General features: G+C 30.3%; 1 long non-coding RNA gene across 1 annotated transcript; it reads right to left on the bottom strand.

Moving 5' to 3' along the window:
• Window positions 1–2647: 2647 nt before the first annotated feature.
• Window positions 2648–5038, bottom strand: LOC145799035 (uncharacterized). The gene is made up of 4 exons (XR_014341026.1): window positions 4808–5038; window positions 4509–4587; window positions 3723–3760; window positions 2648–3291 (listed from the first exon to the last, which is right to left on the bottom strand). It is a non-coding gene; the product is annotated as an uncharacterized LOC145799035 (long non-coding RNA).
• Window positions 5039–14325: the final 9287 nt, after the last annotated feature.

The following is a 14325-nucleotide window of genomic DNA, read 5'->3' on the forward strand; positions in this document are numbered from 1 at the left end:
CCGACGATCCATTCCCGTTTCCTTAGAGGAGTGTCCAAGTGAGAGATTTGTAAATGTTTCAGCAGAGAAGTGATGGGAAATGGTGTTGGAAAGGCTAAATCAAGAAATCGAAAGGCAGAGCAATATAGGAAAGCAGGGACTGCCACCCGTACAGCCTTCAGAAAGCATTAATGGGCTTGAAATGTTTGGGTTTCTCTCACCACCCATTGCTCAGGTAAACCTAACTTTTCATATGCCTTAACTACGAAAAGACTTGAACTGAACAAACAAAACCGAACTTCTCTCACCTCCCCCTAATCACATTCATTAACTACCTCTTCCATATATATATATATATATATATATATTATATATACACTACAGGAAATGACACTTTTGGCGACCAAACTATTGGTCGCCAAAAGCCCTATTTTTGGTCGCCAAAACAAATTAGCGACTAATTTTTTTGGTCGCCAAAGTCGTCGCCTATGCTCTGTCGGCGATAGTATTGGCGACTAAACTATTTTTGGTCGCTGAAAGTGAACGTTTTGGCTACTAAAGTCTGGTTAGTCGGCAAAGGTTATCTTTTGGCGACTAAAATATTAGTCGCCAAAACTGAACATTTGGCTACTAAAGTCTGGTTAGTCGGGAAAGGTGATATTTGGCGACTAAATATTTAGTCGCCAAAAGTGTTCAAATAAAATTAATTTGATTTTTAGCGACAAAAAATTTTAGTCGTAGATAAGTTTTAGTCCTAACATTACTACATTTAGGGACTAAAGAATTTAGTAGCCAAAAAAATTATTTTTCATTAAATTTTATTTTTTGCTACTAACCATTTGGTCGCCGAAAGTTTTCATTTATTTTTTGCTACTAAACTATTTAGTCACCTAAAGTCTTATATAGTTTTGACTACTAAATTTTTAGTCACCAAAAATCTTTGGATTCTTTCTAGCTACCAAATATTTAGTGGCTAAAAACATTGATTTCCTTTTTGACTACCAATTGGTTAGTCACTAACAAATTCACTTTTTCTTTTTTGGCTGCTAAACATTTACTTGCCAAAAACTTTATTTAGTGTTTTTTTTATTATAATTTATTTATCCACAACCTGTATTTATTTCGTGCAACCTGCACCCTGTATATAAACAAAATAATACATATTTCTATTTCGTTTCAACCATACAAAAATTTGGTGTTTTAACATCAAATTCTATACAAATCAAATATAATCCAACCCAAAATAATAATTCCATACAAACATATAATCATACAAAATAGATATCCTTTGTACACAAAATTCTACATCAAATGTCAGCAAGCATAAAAGAAAATCCATGAAGTATCAACAAGTAGCAATCTGTAGAGAGCTTCTGGCTCCGCGCTTCAAGGTACTTGTTGACACTGACAACGAACTCTATATTCCAAAACAGATCCAGAAGCTGTTGTAAGAAACAAAGAGGAGGTTTTTTCATTGAATTCATCTTGGGAAACTGATGTGATAGAAGACAAGTGATGATATTCTAGACTTCCATGGACTATGCATTTCCACTTCCTTTGGTGTAGCCTTCTCTCTACCAAATTACCACCCTGCATATATCATATGATGATCACAATAAGTAACCAATTTTCATCAAGAGAACACATAAACATCAAAGATATGAAAAAAATAAAAAAGAAAAGAAAAAAAAGAAAAAGTTTCTACCAGTGCACAAGGCAAATACAACATGGTCTAGAAGAGATAGTATATAGACTGTCTTTCCCTTTATTTTTTTTTATTTTTTATTTTTATTTCGTGGAGAGACTGATCCCCATGACTCAAACCATGCACAACGCTAGAAACATGTAGCACTTGTAATAGCTATAAGGCAGACACAACATGGTCTAGAAGAGATAATAGGTTGACAATCTTTCCCATTATTATTTATTTTTTTTGGAGTGACTGATTGTCATGACTCAAACCGTGCACAAAGCTAGAAATAGATACCACTTGCCATCGCTCCAAGTCATGACCTTTAAAGACCAAATATAATATGAAGAACTTTAAGATCCCCAATTGAACTGCAACAAAATAGTTTCATGCTTGGATTATATGGTGCTGTCACCATAAACTTGCAAATTGAAGAGAGCAAAAGTGCACTTTGATTCATAAATGACACTGGACATGTTGTCTATAGTAATATTCCAAAACATAACATCTCCAAATTTATTTAGTGTAAATTACGCTTTTCACCTATATAATTCGATCCAAATTTCACTTGGTCCCTATTGTTTCACTTTGTCCCTGCACTTTAAGTTCAATTTCAATTTAGGTCATATGGTCCAAATTTCATTAATTGTTTCTGCATGTACCCATCAGGAGATAGACACGTGTCTCAATAACTTCCGACTTGAACGGAAAGACCAAATTAAAACTAGACTCAAAGTGTAGAGATCAAATTGTTCAAATTTGAAATAATACTTAAGTAAAATTTGAGTCGAACTGCAAGGGCTAAAAGTGTAATTTACTCATTTATTTATGTCCTTCAGTGAGTGATTATACACTAAAAAATCACAGTTTTAGTGCATAAGCTTCCCATCATTGCAGGATTTGGGAAGAATCAAATGTACAGTCTTATCCCATGTGTAGAGATGTTGCTTTACCATGAGTGGGTGACTAAACACTAATAAATAAATAAAACTAGGAGGTACTGGAAATTAGAAAAGGGAGAGAGGTCACACCTTAGGGTGAAAATTACTTCTGGTCTAACAGTAGCAGCATCAGCTATTGCTGCAACATTTGCACCGGGAGGTCGACCATGATTTGCAAAACAAAACATCCAAGTGAATATCCAAGTTTCTTCTTTCAAAAAAAGAAAAAAAAAAAAGAAAAAAAACTAAATGTATTGTATCTGCAGAACCAGAATTTAAGGGCTAAAATTAGCCGCAATGGCGTTTTATTGTACTAATGCAAGTCTTATCCCGACTAGTTCTAACAGTGATCCATTTTTTGTGCAGAAATAAAGTTTCCTGGTGGTGACGCGGCAAAATCAATGTCTTGTTAGTGGAGATTCAACTGAACAAAGTTTCTGTCATAAGGTAATTCAACTAATGTCTTCCACAAATATATGATCCCACTCTAGAAAAAAAATTAATTAATTTTAAAAAAATACAAAGAAGAAGAAGAAGAAAATTTACTCACTCCCAATCATCTGAAATAACTCCAGATTTCAATTGGAACGTAGAATTTTGTTCTGCTTCTTGTTTTGTGCTGTGATCGACTGTTGGCATGAAATCAACCCAAACTGGCTGTGAATTTTCAGTCAGATGCATCTGGAAGAGGAAGATTTTCAGTTCCAATTGTAGTTATTTATAAGTCCATTTTCATCTACCAGAACATAAAGCAGTACTGTGATTGTGCCATAATTTGACATAGGTACCAACTAGACAATTAAAAACTTGCTAAAAAGATCAAATCCCAACCCCACCACCACCACCACCACCACCTCTTTGTCCCTACAATAAGAACAAAATACAAGACACCAAGGGTTGGGCCCGGTGGATGAGACACTCCTCTATCAGATGTGATGCTCGGGTTCAAGTCTGACAACTGAATGATGCAGTACCCCCTTCCCCTATTCCCCTCCTAGGATTGTTAAGAAAATAAAATAAAAACACATAACACATTATTACTGTCCAGAAAGGGAAGCTAACCACAATATATCTCATCAAACAAACATATATACATATATACACATACATACCTCAGATTTGGCAGCAAAGTTTTGCTGTTTCTCCCAACCTGTAAAGCTGACTTCTTTTAAGTGATGAAAAAGGTGGTAAAATTAATACATTACTAGTTTAAATACATAATGTAAAAAAAAAAATCAATTTTAATATTCTCTGTGAGATTATATCCCAATTTTTTATGACCATGTTCGATGGGGCTTGGCTAATTATGCAGTGGTTTGATAAATTTGTCACTTGAGCATAGAATCAAACACTTGGTGGGCAAAAAACTTTAAGGGCTAGCATGGTGAGCATAGATTATTATTATTGTCTAACCAAACAAGGATACCATTGTCCAAGATAAATAATCAGATAATAAATATGAGTCTCTCATTATCATAAGGGGCTTTCTTTGTTTCATTTGCCTTCTAAAAACATAAAACTGCCATCAAATTTAGGTGTTTTGCAATTATATATGGTACACTCACACCAAATCAAAACCTTAACACAAAGGCAAAGCCATATCTCTACTTAAGACTCGCTTCTCTACATCCACCACAACCACCACCATCATCACAGATAGGCACAACAAACCAAGAACGCTGAAATCAAGTGACCAGGTATGTAACCCAAATAGTCAGTTTGGGTAGTAGAACAATGGTGAACTCAACCCATGAACAACCCTAGACAGCATATATAAATCAATGAAGCACGTATTTTGCTTCCCAATGTGAACAGAGTGACAGCACACTTGCACAAAACTCATGGTAGCGAACCTAAAACTATGGCTAAAAAGGAAAAATCAAGCAATACCAACTAACCATGCCAAATTTCTGAATGTGTGGGCAACACCGAGTACATGTCCAGCAGTTAAAAACATATCTACAAACACGAAATGATCTGCATCCGCCCAAAAAAATAAAAAATCTCATCATTTATAAACATTCACACCAAAGTGTGGAGCAAGCTAAGAGAGAAACCAAAACAGAATATTCTTCATAGTATTGACGTAAGCATTTTACAACACTGCTACTCATTTTCGAAATTTAAAAAATTGAACAGCACAAATTGAGCAAAATCCCTAAATTTAAAACCTTAAAAATTGGGGAAAAACACTCACAAATTGAGCTATAGTTATAGCGAAGACACATTCGACACCGGACTTGAGCCTGGTGAGAGTGGCCTTCTTGTGGGCGACGATGAAAGGGGCATCCGAGCTCGCCACTGTCAAGAACAGAGCTGCTATCAGAAAGAGAGAGAGAGAGAGAGAGAGAGAGAGAGTTGGAGGAGGGCAGAGGCGTGATGGCGGTGATGCTCCCGTACCTGACGCCGACGGAGGCAAAGGCGAGAGAGAGAGAGCTGGAGGAGGGCAGAGGCGTGAGAGAGTGAGAAAGAGAGCGAAAATAAAGAAGTAATAAAGTTCCCTCCGAAATTTCCCTCCGATATGAAGCAAAATTTTTAAATTTTGTAATTACAATGCCGACTAATATTTAGTCGGTAAATGTAAAATAACAACAATTTAAAAAATTAAAATAAAAGTAACAAATATATTAAAATTATTTTTAAATAAAAATATAAGTAATAAAATTATAAATTAAAAAAAGGCAAAAATTAAATTATCTTAAATATTTATTCTAATATTTTATGTACTGAAAAATATAATAATATATTTTAAAATTTTATATTCTTATATTTTCTTATATTCTTATATTATATATATATATATATATATATATAAAATAAGAAAGAAAAGAAAGAAAGAAAATTAAAAAAAAAAAGAAGGAAAATTTTTTTTAAAAAAAATTATGAGCCAACTCAACCCGTGTTTTTTTTTTTTTTTTGGGACTACTGCATGACTAACTGGGCACTAATCAATTTTTTAGAATTTTAGAACATGCAATATGTATATTTTCTCATAGATAAAGACAGATAAAGAAATCATGTGTCAAGTGGATTTAAATAATTTATTATTCAGACAAACAGAGACAGAGAGAGAAAGAAAGAGAGAATAGTGATAAGTGAGAGAGAGATAAAGAGAGAAAGAGATATAGAGAGAGAGACAGACAGAGAGACAGAGAGAGAATGAGATAGAGAGAAACATATAGAAAAATAGAGAGAAACAAGCGATGAGAGAGATATATAGAAAAAGAATGAAAAGAGATGAACGAGAGAGAGAACAGAAAAATAGAGACATAGAGAGAAGACAAATGAGAGAGATAAAGAGAAGAAAGATGAACGAAAGACACACAGACAGATAGACAAACAGACAGAGAAAGAAGAGTGATGAGTGAAAGAGAGAAAAATATGAGTGGTGGTAGTTGAATGGCATTTGCAGTAGTGGTAAATATGGTAGAGAAGATGGGTGGTGAGAGAGAGAGATGAGTGAGAGACGAATAGAGAAAAGAGATAGAGAGAAAGAGACAGAGTGATGAGCGAGAAAGAGACAAAGTGGTCGCTAAAAGTGCATTTTTTGTAGTGGATCGATAAATCGAAAGGGAGCTCAATAAATAAAGAAGACAGATAATTCAAAACTCTTTTCAAAACTTAATTCAAATCAATTTTTTAAATATTTTAAATATTTAAATATTTTAAAAATATTTTAATTTTGTGAGAGACAGATAAAGAAGAGAGATAGAGAGAGAGAGAGAGACAGAGACATAGATAGAGTGATGAGCGAGAGAGAGAGATAGACAAAGTGGTTGCTAAAAGTGTATTTTCTTATAGTGGATCGATAAATCAAGAAGGAGCTCGATAAATAGAGAAAATGGGAGTAAGAGAGTGAGCAAGACGAACATAGTAAGAGAGAAATAGACAAATAGACAAGTACACAGAGAGAGATAGAGAAGAGTGATGAGTGAGAGAGAGACAGGGAGAGAGAGATAGACAGAAAAAGAGATAGAGAGAGAAAGAGAGAGAGAGAGATGAAGAGATAGAAAAAGAGAGAGAAACAAAAGATGAGCGAGAGATAGACAAAAAGAGAGAGACATAAAGCGAATATTTGCTGCTAATTTTTTTCGAGTCAATGAAAAATAGATCAGGCTTGTTAAATTAATATTTTTTAATTTTATTTATTGTTTATACTTTTTAATTTATTAGAGTTTTATGACTCAGTTTGTGAAAAAAAAAATTACAAAATCTGGAAATATTTAGAAAGTATAAATTTAAAAATAAGTCTTACAAATCAGATTTATTTATTCATAAGTCATGAGTGAATTTTTTTTACACACTTAGCCCTCGTTTTGATAATGAAATTTTTTTAAAACTTTTTAAATATATGTTTTGTGTCTGTAAAATGATTATTTCATTAGTACTGGTAATAATATTGAAAAATTTATTAACATGATAAATAATTGGGATATTTTGTCTTTTATTTGTGAATTTTGATTTATTCTTAATTTATTAGTGTTATTGAAATATGATGATGTAAAAAGTATAAATAGTTTAATTGTACTTTTTAAATATAATAAATTTATTATTAAAAATTAAATTCATCAGACTGACCTGTAACTATGCCTTTAAATTTTTGCAATGTAAAACTATCGACAAACAGCCAATAACAAGTTGCCCATTTTAGCATACCTTTCGCGTGAGGGCCCAATTATTAAAAGATGTGTTCAACCCATCAAATGAAAGCCGACAACTTCTTCCATCTAAAAATAATAGTCTATTTTCAGAATTTAATTTCTTTTTATAATACAATTATTACATTTTCAAAATATTAATTTTTCAAAATTACCTTTTGATAGTATATTTTTGTAGAAATATCAATTGTCATAATTGTACTTTTTGTATTATTAATGGATTTAAAAAAAGGACAAAATAAGAAATTCATATTATTTTAATAATTAATTTTTTTTTGAAATTAATATTTTGAGATAATAAAAAATAAAATAAGATATTAATAATTTTGGATGGTGGGTGTACAACCTAAAAATAAAAATAAAAATAACTATTTTGTTTAGTCAAATTTTCAAGTGGAGACTAATGGTATTGTTATTAATAAAATAAAATAACTATTTTGTTAATTTTTTTATTTTCATTCGGCTACCAAATAATTTAGTAGCTAAAGGTAGGTCTTTGGCGACTAAAAGGAATTTTGTCGCCGAAAGTTAACATTTGCCGACCAAAAATTTGGTCGGCAAAGATTAAAAATTAATTTTTTTATTTTCATTCGGCTACCAAATAATTTAGTAGCTAAAGGTAGGTCTTTGGCGACTAAAAGGAATTTTGTCGCCGAAAGTTAACATTTGCCGACCAAAAATTTGGTCGGCAAAGATTAAAAATTAATTTTTTTATTTTCATTCGGCTACCAAATAATTTAGTAGCTAAAGGTAGGTCTTTGGCGACTAAAAGAAATTTTGTCGCCGAAACTTGACATTTGGCGACCAAAAGTTTGGTCGGGAAAGATTAAAAATTAATTTTTTTATTTTCATTTGGCTACCAAACAATTTAGTAGCTAAAGGTACCTCTACGGCTACTAAATTTTTATTTAGTCGCCAATTGTCATATGTTTAGCTACTAAAAATTGTTTTAGTCGCCAATTGTAATATCTTTAGCTACTAAATTTTTTTTAGTAGCCAATAATCAACATTCCCCTACTAAAAAAAATTAGTAGCTAAAAAGTTGACTTTTGCCGACTAATATTATTTTTGGTAGCCAATTCCGTGACTTTTGGCCACTAAATTAGTTTTGGTAGCTAAAAGTGGTCGGCAAAAATGCTTTTTCTTGTAGTGATAAGACTTGAACTGAACAAACAAAACCCTGATAATTCTATGAACAACTGATTCTTGTATGGTTCCAACTCATTCATCATGCCTTAACTATTTGAAATTATGATATTAACGTTACACCATTTACCTCTCAAAGTAAAAATGAAATGGCATTGTTTTTCCCCACTAATATCTGGGTTTGATTCATATTTTTTTTTTTTATCGACAAAATAAAACTTTATTGATGAACTGCATATAAATTACATATGATAGGCAAACATCAATAAAGAGGAGCTTGGAGCTAGAAAAAGCTCCAACCTCCTAGTTGGTGAGAAACCAACAGCACAAAAAAACACCTAATTGACAGCAGCAGCAGAAAGACATGCAATAGCAGAACAATTTCCTCTCTACATAATTAAATTCCAAAAACAGCAGCAGATAGACATGCTCCAACCTCCTAGTTTCTACAATAGACATGCAGGAGCAGATCAAATCACACCCTTCCATCACAAAGCCTCATGAGGTATTGAAAACGGCATCACAACAACACTGCAGACCTACAAACGGTGCCTCCATCACTACTGCAAAAACAGAGATGCTCTGTCTGAAGAACATCACAAACTAGAAGGAAAAAAAAAAACATGCAGCAGCAGTTGACAAAAAGCTCCAAACCAATTCCCACCCATTCATCACAAAGCATCCATTTAAGAGCAGCACCCAAGTATCATAGCATCCATTCAACACATTACATGTAGCTAAATTGCAGCAGCAGTTTATTTGAGGCCTTCACAACACTAGGCTCCAACCACCTCCTACACAGAGCAGCCCATCTTCCAGCCCTCTTGAAATCAGCAGTCAAGCATTAGCAGGCCACACCACCAGGCCTAACAGCATCAGCCCGAACCAGACAAACAGGAGGCCAAAACCAGACCAACTTGGCTCTGCCACACTGTGTTACATTGACTCGCCGGTTTAGGGCAGAGTACCCGTGTCGACACGACGCGACACGGGTGCGGGTGTGAGATATGTGTCGGATTCGGCATGATTTCCTCGGACACGGCTGACATGAGAGGAGAGGAGAAAGAAGAAGGGTAGAGAAACTTACAGTCGACCAATGGTAGCCGGAGGTCGCAAGCCTTTTCGCCGGAGGTCGCAAGCCTTTGTAGTTGGATTGGAGGTCGCAAGCCTCTGCTCCGTCATCGCAAGCCTTTCGCCGGAGAACTGATAGATGAGAAAAGGAGCTGAGAGAGACATGATAGAGAGAGATGAGAATGAGACTTCATTCTTTTTTTCTTTTTTCTCTGTAAGAGAAGTTTTCAAATGTGAGATGAAGATTGTAAATAGAGTCTCCAGAGATATGGTCCAGCATCACATGCTCGAGATAGCTGGACTGGGACAGTGTGTATAAATTACAATTATAATAAGAGGGAATGGATGTATACATAATATATATATATATATATATATATATATGTTATAGTTATTCATAATTAAAAATTAGATAGAGTTATGTTAGAAATTTTAAATAATTTATTAAATTTTTTATTAAAATTCTTATATGAATATAGGATCTATACAAGTGAATTTGTGTGGTGTAAATTTTTGTGAGTCTTACACTCATGTACGTGAGAATTTTAGTAGAAAATTTAAATTTTCTAGAGTTTATAACATTTTTCAATTATATATTTTTTTATATATATTTAAAAGATGATTAGTCAATAATTAAATATTTTTTAATTATTAACCAATCATCTTCCTCACATATCACCAAATTTAGAAAATAAATCAATTTTTTTATTAAATCTTTTATTTTTTATTTCTATGATATTTTTTACCTACAAAATAAGATAATGTGAATAAAAAATAAAATATTAATTAAAAAATTCTATTCATGCATAAAATTATATATATAAATTTTGTGATAATATCATTATTATAAATAAATGCATCTTCAATAGGTTTTTATTTTTAAGTGAATGAGACACTTGCTAAGGAATAATAAGGATAAAAAAATATGTTAATTCTGAAAAAATTATTATTAAATTTAATATATATTTTTAATTTAATACACTTTTTATATTTTTGAAACTATATTTTTTTTACACTTTCTCAATATTAACAAGTGCCATGGGAACAATAATATTTATCGAATAAAATTATGCATAAAATTTTTATTTATAGCACTAATCTATTAAGTATTTTTTAATATATTTTATTTTTTAATTTTATATTGTGATTTTTTTTTAAAAAAAAGAAAGATTTTATTTAAAAAGAGTTATGTTAGGGATCCTAAATATTCTACAAAACTTCTTATATGGGTGTAGGACTCACACACATGTGAATTTGTGTGAATCACACCCCATATGAAAGGTTTGGTAAAATATTTAAAAAAATATTTGAGATACAGAACATTTCTCATTTAAAAATAATGGTCTTATGAGCTCTGCACATGACTCGAGATAATTGGGAAGTGTGTATAATGGTATACAGGTAATGTGTGCACATTTTATTTTTTGATATTTTCTTTATTTTGTGTCTTCTATAATATAATTCAATGTAGCATTATTATATTTATATAGAAAATAAATACAAAAATATTTTTTATTTAGGGTTGATTTAAGAATATCAAAAATCAGTCAAAAAGTTAAAAATAAAATCAAAAAATTAAACTAAAAAATTAACTAGTATTTCTTTTTTTTCCTATTTTTTTTACATATTTTTTGATAAAAAATTAAAAAGTTATTTCAAACATACAAATTTTGTTACCTTATATTTTAACTAAAAAATTTAAAAATTATTAAAATAGTTTATTCTCAAGCCAATATTACTTTTTGCTTATTTTTGGAAAAAAAAAATAATCTTGTCACCATTTTTAATTTATTCTTTAAAAAAATATCAATATTAAACAATATCCCAAGAACATTTAATATGTAATTTTTTGACCATTTATAAATAAATAAGATTAACATATTTTATATATTATAAAAATATATTTAAAAAAGTTCAAAAAATTTATACCATCTATGAAGGTAAATACAACAAAAATATATCATATTCTCAAATTTACTAACATTTTAACATTACTTTGGTAATGATGGTAAATAAAAATAATATGCAAATAATAAATTTATTCATAATATATGACATTACCTATTAAGCATAAATGTATAATTAATTTTGGTCTCTTATGCTTATTCTTTATTTTTTCAAAATTGTAATTGTGTATAATTTTTTTAAGAAAGAGAAATTATTTTTATCATATTTTCTTATGCTTATTTTTAGTTTTTCTATCCTTTCTATATTCAGCATAAAATTTTGTCCTCCATATCTAATTTGTATTAATACAAATTTTACTAATTATTTTAATATTATCCTATTTATTACAATTTTGACTTAAAAAACTCATTATCGTTGAGGCAGATACTTTATTATAGAGGTATTGTCTAGTTTATATTAAATAGCTTGGCATTTCAAATTGAAAAAACTAAATCAGTAATCAATATAATTAATGAGTAATGTTATATAAGCAAATATATATATATATATATATAATCTTTATATAAAATAATATAGTTCATGGACGCTTGATTTTAAAATAAAACACCATTAAAAATGAATTTATTTACCATACTAATAGTATTGTTGTATCATTCTTATGAATAAATTTGTTTATAATTTTTTTTTAAGATGAGAATTTTTTTTTTATAATTTAAAAAAGATTTAATCACACCCAATGATTTCGTAAAGATATTGTATGATAGAAATAGACACCATACCATGCATCCTAAATTATTTATTTGTAGTAATTATATTATTTACGACTCATTTAGGAATATGCTATTTTAATAATTTTTTAATTTTTTATAAAAATATATGCACCTTTTTAAATGTGTAGAATAATAAAATTGAGTAAACAAGCTGGGGAATTAAATACAAAAATAAATAAATAAATAGAATTGGTTCCTCTAAATTGGAGATAATCAATTGAACTAATATATATGTCCTGGACTAGCCAAAAAAAAAAGAAAAAAAAGAATACATATGTAGTAGAAAATTATAATTATCTACTGTAATTCGATATGATATTCTCTTTATATTTGTAAATAATTTTCATAGGTTAATAAAAAATATTGAGTTAATTAGGTTTATAAATTTAATTTTATGTAAGATATTTTTATGTAATAATTTAAGTAAAACTTGTGCTCCCTTCATTTTAAATTGTTGGGATAGTTATAAAAAAAATATAAAAAAATCCATAATTTATGCCTTTCAACAAAATAAATCCTCACTTTTGAATTTTGTCAATTTAAACTATATTTTTTTGATTTATTTTTATTATAAACCGTTAGACTACTTCCGTTTAAGTAAAATCGATGAAAAAAATAATCTTTTAATCATTAAAATCAATGTAGCTATACACAAAATATTTAAAATATATATAAATTTTCATGATTTAATAACTAAACTACCTATTTTTCTATCGATTTTACTTAACAAAAATATGCAACCCATTACAAAGAAAACAATTACAAAATAATTAGTATTGAAAATGAATAAATTATAAAATATATAATTATCTATGTGATGAAGATTAATTATTATTTTATAATTATTTGCTAAATAGGAAGATGTGATTTACTTGGTAAAAAAATTACTATGCCAAATATTGTTCAAATTACCTAGAGAAATTGTTAAGTATTGAAATTAAAATTACAAAATGTATTGAAAATACATTTAAAAAAAATTAAAAACAAAAAAGAAAGATTTGTGTTCCATGAAAACCATTACGCAGAAAACGATTAGTTAAACAAAATTTTGTTAGTTTGTCGTTAATCTCGCTCAGTAGTTACTGGTGCCGATTTGTGTCCTCTTTTATGTTAATTACACTTATAAGTCTAATTTCTCACACTAGTTAGTAATACCGATTTGTGTCCTCCTTTATGTTAATTGCACTTTTTCACACTAGTTACTAACACCAATCTATGTCCTCATTTATGTTTTTTTTTTTTTTGTTTTTATCAGCAAAAAAAGAAAATTTTATTGATGGAAAAACATACATAGTATGAGAACGTACATCAATAAAGAGGAAGGTGTAAAAAGTATCACAGTAAAACATCCAGATCCCAACTAGGTTGGCACCTAAATGGACACCAAATCATCTGCTAACACAAACTCCAAGCTCTATGTTGGTGAGTAACCAACATACGGAGCAAAACAGAAATAAGCAAACAGAAGCGAAGCAACCACAAAAATCAACATAGCACACCCCTTGAAGACAATTGATTAGAAAACCTCTCTGCTGGGGCATTAGATCAGCATATTAACAGTTCAGCATATCCCCACAGCTAACAGATCAATACACTAAGGTACAGAACAACAAAGTATAGGCAGAGGATACCCGAACAGATCAACAGTAGCAGATCAGTGGCAGTTATCCCAATTTTACTCTCTTCTCTGAAGTCTAATATCTCTCACAAGTGATTGTTAACGAGGGCTTGTTTATTTTGAGAGATGAGAGAACTTTTGGATAATATCCTCACTAACAATGCACACATGAACAATTATACTCAACTTAACTCAAAAAACAATCTATATGTATTCTGTTTTTGTTAATCACACTTATAACATAATAATCATATGTGTAGCCTACTTTCCAGAAACATGCCTAATTAACTACCTGAACTATTTATTTGAATATCATAGTCTGTTGAATTGGAAGTCTAATCTTTCTCATTGTCTGCAGAATGGTCAGTTGGAAGTCTAATCTCTCTTACTGACTATAGGATCTGTTTGTTTTTGGTTGTAGGAGATAAGATTGGATTACAATGGATATTGGATTCACTAATATTGTGTTTGTTTGCAAAATTAGAAAGAAAATTCACAATACCTTAGGACTATGATAGGCCTCCATCGATGGGATTAGTAGTCC

This window comes from Camellia sinensis, chromosome 9, assembly GCF_055761805.1.
Source record: "Camellia sinensis isolate YWXY chromosome 9, ASM5576180v1, whole genome shotgun sequence".
NCBI classification, from domain to species: Eukaryota; Viridiplantae; Streptophyta; class Magnoliopsida; order Ericales; family Theaceae; genus Camellia; species Camellia sinensis.